Consider the following 9229-nt stretch of genomic DNA (forward strand, 5'->3'; position numbering starts at 1 on the left):
CCGCATGCGGTCCACCAGGCACTTATGGCTGGCCCGCCTGGCACTTATTCTTTTTGTATGTGTAACAACCGCGAAAACCTAGGAAATCATTTAGGAAACATGAAATGAGAATAACGTAGTTAAACACATTACATATCTACACATTAGTTAGTAATCTAGTTAGGCGGTATTAGTAGATCAAATATCTATTAAATACAATTAATCCGGTCATAGGAGCTAATCCCGTCGACATTAGTGAATGTAAATGAAAATATCGATATGAAAATATGAATATAAAATCATTACCTTTTTTGACATAAGACTACGTCTTTCAGTAATGGTTTCTATGAAATAGTATTACCGTTAAAAGTCATTTTAACTGTGAATGAATTTTGATGGTTTGCATTCCATTGGAATCGGAAATTCTTTAATTTTTTTTCGATGATTTATACATTACGATTCCCTAACCCATATATGATTCGAATTAAGGAAAACTGAAAGAATGCACATTTTCCTATCGTGTTCTTGTGGTCGAGTATGTATGAGGGAGGTACAATATTCAAATATCACTGTTAATAATACAGGCATAAATTGGTCGTTCGAAATGCAATTGTAGCATTCGTTCTTCGAACAATGTGGATAGAGATAATATTGAAATCTTAGCTCCCCCATATTCTATTCATTGAGTATAAACAAGCCATTCGCGATCTCAAAACACGGTATTCACAATTCATCAGTCATCCAGTTAGCGACCAGCATTCAATACATCATCATAATCATCATTCAAGTCGTCTCGCTCCAGCCATCAAACAATAAGTCTTTCTCAATGCTGATGTCACACATAACGGTTTTGCTCGATTCTAACGAAAAATGAATGATAGATATGTCACTGTTACTAACTTGTTTCAATATCTCAAAGCTGCTTCGAAAGCAAACTATTGAAATCGCAGAAATCTAAAAATATGAGTACCTGCTTGAAAGTCCATCTTAGTCAAGATTTATCGATGCAATCTCAGTTTCTATTTTGCTACTGTGTTGAACAATTTTTTTCTCCAAAGAATGCATCTTCAAAATGTGCAAGAAGCAAGCATAGTGTAAAGCGGAATCAAAACAGAAGAGAAATATTCTATATAAATACAACGGTTGTTCGCTAACTGGGCTGGAGGCACAATTTGATTTAGTCTACAAATTTAGTCTAATTATTGATTTAGTCTACAATGAGAAATTGTTAAACATGTATGTCAACCAACACCATGATTCTAAAGTCGAAAATCGGCTACATTTACCCGATTAAAATACACGTGTTACAATTAAATCAAAATTCTTACCTCCGTATTGCCTCATGGAAACAATAAAAATATTTAATACGCGCTTTTCTCACCACAGTCTTCAGATATGACACATTCAAATTTACGTATGCTATCGAGTAAAATAGACTACTACCTCTGGTAGGGATATCCATTCAATCTGACATTCATTTCACATACCACAGCAAACATTAAATCGTTTTTAACTTGGCATATTAGAAGTCGTATATACACTGAAATCGAATCAAAATCGTATACAATGTCGGTCAAAGGATACATTGTGTACATTTAAAATCGTATAAAATGCAAAAACCACTATTTTATTGATCACTACAGATTAAGTCTAAATTCGGTGTAACAAACATCGGTTTTATGACACACACTATCGCAAAATTGATCTATACGAAATGATTTATGCATATCAGGCTGATGCAGTTTGTAATTCGCATGAACATATTTATTAAATCAATGCAGTACTGCCTAAAAATTGAATTACCCCAGCAAACGTTAAATCGTATAACTTTTGCACATGCTAGGTCGCATATAAATTCGTATCAAATAACAATCGTATGAAATACCAATCAAAGGATGCATCATGTATATACGAAATCGTATAGAATGCCAAAACACAATTTCCTATATCATTGATGGAGTCGTATATCGGCATAACGATCATCCTGGTAGCGCGATATGCAGTATTATATACGCACATTCTATTAATTTTACATAGCATTGTTGAGTCAAATCGCATATCAGTGTTAAAAGTATCGTATATCCTTATACAGCGGACTCGATTATATACAGTCTTCGATTTCTTTTCACTGTATATAATCGAATAAAAAAAAATACTTTTTTAATTCGTTTTTCGTACATACATGTTTCGTTTATTGAAAATAAAAGAATAATTTAATGTTTAATTCATCCCCTTAATGTCATCAAATACCTTTCTCACATGAAAAATATATTTTTTATTCAGAATCTCTCACGAGGTGATAGATTATCATATTTGATGAAAAAATCATTCTACGCATATGTTCGAATTGCAACAATGACAGAGTTACGGAACTTTTTTTTTGTTTCGGACTCTGTTGCCACAAACTGGCTCTACACTAAAAAGTACGCTGCGTCACCCTTTGCTGTAGCCTTCATTTGAAAGATGGAGAAATGTAGTACAGGCTATAGTAGCGGAATATCTAAATTAGTGGATTTAAATAACTGTTTTGGAAGTGAAAAATTCAAAGTTAGTAATTTTTAATGTGTGATAAATAATTTTATCCCAAAAATTCATATTGAACTTGAAACAATCGAGTCAATCAAATCAAACTAAAGTACTCAAACCACTCTACAATTTACTCTTTGACTCCCATCTTCTATCTTTCTTAATTTCGCTGCAATATCGATATGAACAATTCCTGGTGGAAATTCAAGCAAAATCTCCAAAAATCGCGATTTTTACCCCACTTTACATATAATAGCTACTTAAATTCCACCTTAAAGTACAAAGGTTACATTTTTTCTTGAAACAAGTTAAAAAAATTTTTTTTTTTCAAACTGTATATAATCGAGTCCAAAATTGTATATAATCGAGTCCGACCTGTATGCGTGTATATGCCAGTTATATGCATCATACAGGGTTTTCCTACTTTAAATTCCGAAAGTAAATTGAAATAAAACACACTTAGAATTCGAATTTCGATGAAACTTTTATTTCAAAGTAAAGTTTGGTTTATGCCATTATGTGTGAAATACAACCCTCGCACACCTTGATCCGGAACAGGTAATTTTCGATGACTTTTCGGCACATATGGGGCGGTATCTCGGTCATAACTTCACGAATGTTGTCTTTCAAATGTTCAAGAGTTTGCGGAGAGTGGGCATAGACACGGTCTTTCGCATAACCCCACAAAAAAAAAAGTCTAGCGGGTTCAAATCGCATGATCTGGACGGCCAATTGGCATCACCAAAACGTGAAATTATGCGTACCTCAAATTTCGTTCGCAATATGGCCATGTTCGGTCGTGTTGTGTGGCACATGGCGCCGTCCTGCTGAAACCACATGTCATCCGTATCCATATCTTCAATTTGTGGCAAAAAAAAATCGGTTAACATGCGACCATAGCGCTCACCATTCACAGTTACCGTCTCGCCGTCCTCATTTTCAAAGAAATACGGCCCGATGACTCCACCAGACCATAATGCGCACCATACAGTGACTTTTGGCGGATGCAATGGCCTCTCAACAATCACGTGTGGATTTTCTGAGCCCCATATACGGAAATTTTGGGTGTTCACATAGCCACCGAGCTCGAAATGTGCCTCAGCGCTGAAGAAAATTTGATGCGAAAATTCAGCATTTGGTTGCTGTTGTTCGTTCACCCAATCGACGTATGCCCGATGGTCACCACGCTCTAATTTTTGTACCAGTTGGACTTTACATGGATGTAGGTGCAAGTCCAAATGCAAAATTCGCCACAATGATGTGTTTGGCAAGCCCAATTGCTGAGCTCGCCGTGGAATCGAAACATTCGGATCATCCTCCACACTGGCAGCAACAGCAGCAATATTTTCGGCCGAACGCACATTACGATGATGCACAGGGTTCACAATATCCGCTACGGATCCAGTTTGTTCGAATTTACGCACTACATTAGCGATTGTGTGCTCTGTAGGCCGTCCATGACGACCAAAATCCGCCCGTAATGCTCGAAAAACATTTGCCGGGTTTTCATCATTTTTATAGTATAATTTAACAAAATTAACACGTTGTGCGATGCTAAATCGATCCATATTGTAAAATGGCAGACATTCAACTAACGATATGACGCTTTGGTTGACAGCTATGTCAAACGGTTGTCAGCGCAGGGCTGTATACTTTCGGAAGCCCGAAATGGAAAACCCTGTATATCATTCAAATGTGTCTTTGATGTATGTATATCGCCTCCAATTATGGCTACTCATACGATTTAATGTTTGCTGGGACATCCTATGGGAATTCGTTCTACAGTAAATCATATTAGATCGTAAATGATCGTGATGGAAACAGAAACTACTGAACCGATCGACATAAAAATTGGTATGTAGTGGTTTTTGGGGCCAGGGAATGTTTTCATGATAGTTTGGGACTCCTCCCCCCTCTCTAAGGGGGGGGGGGCTGCCATACAAATGAAACACAAATTTCCGAGAATTCATCAAGCAAACGGAATCAAATTTGGCATGTGGAGGTTTTAGGATGCAATAAATGTTGAATTGTGTCTGAAAATAATTTGATATTATAATGATGAGTTTTGGTAGAAGTACTAAGATTTTTTTAGTAAAAAGTAAATTCAACGGGGTCGATTAGAAGATCAATCAATGAACAGTTCTGCGATTGGACTCATGAACTTGCGCTTAGTAAGAAAACGTGAATATTTGAAGGTATTGATAACAAAAAACAGATTTCGGGACGAAGTTTGCCGGGTCAGCTAGTTCTACTATAAATGTTGACATTTGTATTTACCATATACTCACGTAGAATGTACGAATAGTTCGTACGGTAGAAAATGACAATCGAATTGGTACTAGTCAGAATAAAATTTGTTATATAAATACATACTAAAGGGTGTGTCACATCAAATTGCATCACGGAAAAAACGCTGTAGAAATTTGCCCAGTAGACCGATCCTTTTGAAAATTTTAGACAGTGAAATAAAAACTATTAAACAACTTTTGGCATTTTCTTTTTATTCATACTTCGAGCCCAAGCCCGTATGCTCGCACCTTCCTCTTTACCCCGTCCATAAGGTTCTGTACAACGTCAGGTTGTAGTTTTTTTTTGAACAGAAATCCATTTTCTCTTGAAGTCCGCCTCCGATTTGACAACTTTTGGGTTCTTCCGGAGGGCCTGCTTCATAATCGCCCAATATTTCTCTATTGGGCGAAGCTCCGGCGCGTTGGGCGGGTTCATTTCCTTTGGCACGAAGGTGACCCCGTTGGCTTCGTACCACTCCAACACGTCCTTTGAATAGTGGCACGAAGCGAGATCCGGCCAGAAGATGGTCGGGCCCTCGTGCTGCTTCAATAGTGGTACAGGTAAACTTCGATATAACGTACCCTCGTTATAACGTCACTCGATATAACGTACATTTTACCTCGATATAACGTACACATGATCAAAGTCTAAAAAAAATTTTTTTTTTATATTTTTTTTCTGAAAGAATAATAGATTATCTGTATTTTGATACTAAAGCTTGTGTTGTAACTTTAACCAATCCCGAAATACTACTGTTTTGTGATTCCGGATTCTAAATGAATCAAACTTCAATCAACAGAACGAAGGGAAACATCATGAGAAAAGTTAGCTTCGTCTTCCTATTGATTTTATTCATCAAACTTACTCAAACAGCAACACAATAAAGTAATATAAGCTACGTTTCAGAGTTCTTTATTATGCTTCGATATAACGTACATTTCGATACAACGTACAATTTTGAAAGTAAAATGTACGTTATATCAAGTTACCCTGTAGTAAGCGCTTCTGTAGGCACTCCTTAAGGTAAACCTGCCCGTTTACCGTGCCGGTCATCACGAAGGGAGCGCTCCGCTTTCCGCAAGAGCAGATCGCTTGCCACACCATGTACTTTTTGGCAAACTTGGATAGTTTCTGCTTGCGAATCTCCTCCGGAACGCTGAATTTGTCCTCTGCGGAGAAGAACAACAGGCCCGGCAGCTGACGAAAGTCCGCTTGACGTAGGTTTCGTCGTCCATTACCAGGCAATGCGGCTTCGTCAGCATTTCGGTGTACAGCTTCCGGGCTCGCGTCTTCCCCACCATGTTTTGCCTTTCGTCGCGGTTAGGAGCCTTCTGAACCTTGTATGTACGCAGGCCCTCCCGCTGCTTGGTCCGCTGGACGAATGAACTTGACAAATTCAGCTTATTGGCGACATCCCGGACCGAACTTCTCGGATCACGTCTAAACTGCTTAACTACGCGCTTGTGATCTTTTTCACTGACGGAGCATCCATTTTTGCCGTTCTTCACCTTCCGGTCGATGGTTAGGTTCTCGAAGTATCGTTTTAGTACTCTGCTGACCGTGGATTGGACGATTCCCAGCATCTTACCGATGTCCCGATGTGACAACTCCGGATTCTCGAAATGAGTGCACAGGATTAATTCACGACGCTTTTTTTCGTTCGACGACATTTTTCCAAATTTACGAAAAATTGACAGTGAAGCATGGCCAACGTGATCTATACACTCTTATCTGATTATAAGCGAAAGCTGAAGATATAGTTCCTAAAAATTAAATTTCTACAGCGTTTTTTCCGTGATGCAATTTGATGTGACACACCCTTTAATTATTACTCACAGTGTATTGATGGTTATAGATCTGCGATGCATTGGAGTATCCCTCACCAATGTTGTTGTTTATGTTATATTTGACGATTAACTGATTTTTAACTGGGATATAGCCCAGTTAGCGAACGCCCAGTTAGAAAGCAGCCCCGTTATCCCTTCAATCTATATTGCCACCAAAGATTTTATTTTTTTCTCGTCTTTAACAATAAATTATCACTTCTTATCTTATGTGGTAACTTGTTTTGAAGTCTAGCAACATGTCCGATTTTTTTTGAGCGCGAAAAAATCAAAAACTATTCATTTTCGAGCTTTTTTTCGTGTTAAAAACTCCCAATTTAGAGCAGCAAGAGCAAATTTCCCGTAAAGTTATTGAAAAACAGTCATTTTGTTGAAGTTTTGAATACATATGAACTGTTTAGGATCTGTTGAGTCTGATCATGAATTTTATTATTTGTTTTTGTTGAAACTAACATCAAAATTTCAAATAAAAAACAACATTTTTACCATCAAGTGTTTTCCGCTAGACGGACAGGTGGCAACTATATTGCCACCAACATCTAACACTAGCCCTTTTACGGGCAGGTTGGTTGCATGTTGGTTGCCACCAACATTTTACGCAAAGCAGGGCAGTTGACAACTATATTGTCACCATTTTGTTCAATGTTTTTGATTGTTTTGCGTATTGAAAAAAAATATTTTGTGTATTTTAGCATCTAAACATGTCGTTGTGTTGGAGTTTGCGTTGATTACATTCGTAGTTCTCACGGCCCGTTAAAGGATTAAAGAACGCCCAGTTAGTGAACAAGTGCTGTATTCATAATCTCAGGACTTTGTAGACATCCTGTTTGGAACACGAGAGCGTTAAAAAATATTAGATTTGATCAGCCACGGTCAATTAGCAGGAGCCCAAACTTCAAATTGAATAATCTCAAAGTAATGTTTTTGGCGCTTGATTCGTTTTTGGCAGAACACCGACCACATCTTCCTGATATACTCTAAGTCAATGAGCCATAAAATTGGAGCATTTTATAAGGCGGTTCAAAGTTTTTTACTTGAGATGACCAACAACAGTGCTGTTTACGAAAACAGCGCAGCAGAAAACAACACCAAAATGCACTGAAGAGCTTCTGGTCGCCTATTATCGCCTGTTGTTGTGCAATTCAGCTTCGTCCGCACGTTTCGGCCGATAGATAACAGACAGTCGTCAAACAGGGGATGACATAATAACAGTGTGAGTAGAAGACGGTCGTTTCTGGATGAAATTCTAGATTATTGTAAGCACTTTTCCCGGAATTGGAAAAAAATCACTTTATTTTGTTGTACCCATATAAAGTACATAAATACCAAAATTTTTGGATCTTCGAAAATTATAATCTAATTGATATTTATGTTTTGGGATAAAAATATGATGCCTCACTAGACCCAGCCGTTCATTATGCGGGTTGGTTCAATTGAAACATCGATTTATGATGTTCCAGAAGTCATACACTCTCCATTTCAGCTGTGAAACCGCTATGGGCCAATCCCTTTTTTCTCCCTCTGTCGATCCAAATGCCAATAAATAGTTGTGCTCGAGGACTGACCTTTAACGATTTATGCTGCCCTCGCCAGTGTGTTTCAAATCCAGTCGCTTGCTCTCTCCTTCTATATTTCTCTGCCAAAGTTAACACTATTCGGGCTCCGATCACGTTTCTAATCCAATTACGATAAAATGCTGGAAGCTGGAATAACATGCGGGCTTTTACACTCTTCGCCGAAAAATAATATTCCGGTAATCAATTCCCGATACAACACTTGAGATCTTCTTTTGTTGCTTCTTGTTTTCCAACACACAGCCACTTTGAATGGTTGTTACTTTTCTCACGTTGACATTTGCTCTTCCCTCAGGGGGCGCTTAGCGTAGGCACTTATGATTCCTCCTTATGTCGCTTCATTCGATCGAAACGGAACCATTTACGGACGAAAACACAGCCGCATAAGCGCACCCAGCATTGAGCCACTTTTGCCTCTGGCACATCGCATTATTATTTGCGCAGCAATGCACATTGGGCAAATGGGTCTGCACCCAACTCGCTTCGGCTCCAATAAACTTGCAAACTTGCAAACTTGCACACAAAACTCATACACACACACACACTCAGAGATAAACAGCATCCAAAAACACGCACGAAACCGCTACTTCAACGATCCGACAGGACACGAACCCGTCTACGCGTACCCGGCGAAGGATAAATACGAAAACATCCGCAAACTCTGGAGGCTTTAAAAAAATGAAACCACAATATTCAAAAGAAACGAAACGAATTTTAGTAAGCGAAATCCGGACACAGTCTCTCCGCGTAGGGACCTGTTGCCCGTTCGAAGCCGTCTAACCGTTTGAGATTGCAAACAGGCGTTCAAGTTCGAAACAAAACTTCGACTTAACTCTCTGGCGCGCAAGAACACACACGCCAGAGGGGGAGAGGGAGTTTTTTTTGAATTGTTTTGTCCTGCTCAGCTCCGAGCTCCGCGAGTTGTGTGTCCATGGGAACGAACGAGTGAGCGGCGTGGAGAAAACGTGCCTTGAGGCTTTACGCTTGCACCAAACCACTACAGGCAAGCGCGCGTGC

General features: G+C 38.8%; 1 protein-coding gene across 1 annotated transcript in view; it reads right to left on the reverse strand.

The window, feature by feature from the left end:
- LOC129762698 (uncharacterized) overlaps positions 1–9009 on the reverse strand; it is a 363476-nt gene extending 354467 nt beyond the window's left edge. Inside the window, exon 1 of the mRNA XM_055761201.1 lies at positions 8204–9009. The gene's annotated coding sequence lies outside the window, so the exon portion shown is untranslated. The remainder of the gene's footprint in view (positions 1–8203) is intronic.
- Between the last annotated feature and the right edge of the window lie 220 nt (positions 9010–9229).

The sequence above is a fragment of the Toxorhynchites rutilus genome, chromosome 1 (assembly GCF_029784135.1).
Source record: "Toxorhynchites rutilus septentrionalis strain SRP chromosome 1, ASM2978413v1, whole genome shotgun sequence".
In the NCBI taxonomy this organism is placed as follows: domain Eukaryota; kingdom Metazoa; phylum Arthropoda; class Insecta; order Diptera; family Culicidae; genus Toxorhynchites; species Toxorhynchites rutilus.